This window comes from Penaeus chinensis, chromosome 37, assembly GCF_019202785.1.
Source record: "Penaeus chinensis breed Huanghai No. 1 chromosome 37, ASM1920278v2, whole genome shotgun sequence".
NCBI classification, from domain to species: domain Eukaryota; kingdom Metazoa; phylum Arthropoda; class Malacostraca; order Decapoda; family Penaeidae; genus Penaeus; species Penaeus chinensis.
In genome coordinates, this window is record NC_061855.1 from 30170920 (window position 1) to 30173263 (window position 2344).

Below are 2344 nucleotides of genomic sequence, written 5' to 3' on the forward strand. Positions count from 1 at the left end.
ATAATTATTCTGACATGACAGAGCATGTGAAGTAAATAGGCATTTACTCTCAATTAAAAAATGACTCTTCTGTGTTCACAAATATACAAGAAGGTGTCAGATTTTGAAAGCTCTTGGAAACTTTCGCAAAATGGAGTGCATCACATTCCTCTGGAAATCTATTAGGGTAGGGCACTGAATGTGGGCAACCATCTCACTATTTCTCCTGTGCTATTGGTCAGAAGCATCAATGTGGCTGCATTATTTCAAAAATTAGTATTTCACTTTTATCCTGAATAATTCATGGAATATGTAACCGCTAGTAACAACTACCTCCAGAGACAGGGTCCCTGGAGGTATCATGCAAACCCAAAAATCCAAACCTAACCCTTCCTACCTTCCATATATTTCCGAGAAAGGGGGAGCAAGCCACCCCCCCCCCCCAACCTCACTTTATCATCACCTATTGCCAACTTACAGAAAATGCGACATTAAAAACTGGCCGTGCGAGGGGGCTAGTCCGAATGCAAACGTGCAGATGTTTTCATCATTTCGTGATAAATATGCGGCTGGTTGGCAGTGTCAATTCCCATCTGTGTGCATGTCACTCTCAGCAACATTAGACACTTCCATTAATTTAAATACCGATAGGGTGTGTTTAAATACTTTAGAAATGTGTAGTGCTGTTCACAATCACAAAAACAAAAAGTAAGTTGGTGACACCATAGCCAAGCCACAGGGAAAAAAAGAAAAAAAATAGCACGAGTGACAAATTAAAAAGAAAGGAAAAGTTAAATCAAATTAAAGTGTATTTACCCGACAAATTAAAAAAGAAAATTAATAATAATCAAATAAAAATATATATATGTATCAGAAAAGTTCCCAGCAATACCTGAGTTGAGAGTTTATATTCCCTTTGGTTAAATCGGACAATATGTAGTACAAGGTAGTGGCAGAGTTGGGTAATAAAACCTACATGAAATGATAGAACAATGCAAACCAAGACAAAGTTCTTCTATGGCAATGTGTGTGCAAATGCTTCCCAAGGGTGCTATATATAAAAGAAAAGTCGCTGATCTTGTTTACATTGCGAGGGTCAATTCTAGATGCATATACTACCACAGGCGTATGTATTACTACTGGGGGTCCAGGGGGTGTAGCCCCCCTGGCTAGGTGCATACACTACCACAGAGTCCAGGGTCAGAGCCCCCTGCCTAGGGAATATATATCACAGTGTTGGGTTAGGTTCTTCTTCTTTCTTGGTATAGGGTTTTAGACTATTGTTGCCTATATCCCGTTAGGTTGGGTAGGATGTTGGGTGAGGACGTTTCGTTCGACAACCACAGGGATCCTGTTTTACCCCATAATTTCCCTGACATACTTCATGCCCTCCCCTGCTATCGGGACTATCAAATCAAGATTGTCGATGGAGATGACCCTATCTCCTCAACGATTCATTTGCACAAGGAACAAAGCCTAGAATCGTTGAAAAGCAGTGGATTTCATGCGGAAAAAATATCAAAATTGTTTCGAAAGTAACCCACTACCCTCTTCTACATATTGACCTTTCCCTTATTACTGTTCCCTCCACACCACAAACTCCGCCGATAAGCAAGGGCCTAATAAGAAAAAAAAAAAATAAATAAAGACAAAATAAAGGGGAAAAAAAAACATTAACAAGCCTCAGAAATTCATCTCTTTGGGGGTAAAACCTCGTTTAAAATTCCACTACTCATCTCCACTTAAAAAAAAAAACACGTAGAATTACCTCTCCCTCGCTTCACGGACGAACAGCAGGGACTCTCGTGGACGCCACACAAGAGGAAGGAGGACAAACGGCAATAAAGCGAAGCAGAAGAGAGAGAAAAGGAGTTTGAACTCCTCGCCAGCCAACCTCGATGTCTCAATCCGCTCGCTGTCCGTCGCCCACTTTTCCTCCAAATTGCCAGAAATATAAATAAACGTCGTATACGATAACTCCCAAAAGTAACGTACACATGCAAATAAAAAAAAATAGTGTTCGGATGATCAAAAGTGCCAGAGTAAAGTCGAGTATAGATTCACTTATCCACAAAAGGAGGGAATCTAACGAAACCGAAGTCTTAGGCACGGAGAGGCACACGAACGCACGTGGGACGAAAGGGGGGGGGGGGTTATTGCTATTTGCTAGTTAGATTTAAAAGACTATTTTACTCGGCTCTTGTGTGATAAAATTGCTTTTTGATGGGATATTAATGCATTAGAACTAACGATTCAAAGATATTTGTTTTTTAGACACTTCAGGCATTTAAAAACCTATCTGCTATTCGCTAGTTTGATTATTCCCTATTCAAATAGAGATTATTTTGATTGTCTATTGATAAGG

At 40.0% G+C, this 2344-nt stretch overlaps 1 protein-coding gene across 1 annotated transcript in view; it reads right to left on the reverse strand.

Moving 5' to 3' along the window:
• The window catches only part of LOC125045542, a 7414-nt gene extending 5449 nt beyond the window's left edge, over positions 1 to 1965 (reverse strand). The window contains exon 1 of the mRNA XM_047642865.1: positions 1748 to 1965. The gene's annotated coding sequence lies outside the window, so the exon portion shown is untranslated. The remainder of the gene's footprint in view (positions 1 to 1747) is intronic.
• Between the last annotated feature and the right edge of the window lie 379 nt (positions 1966 to 2344).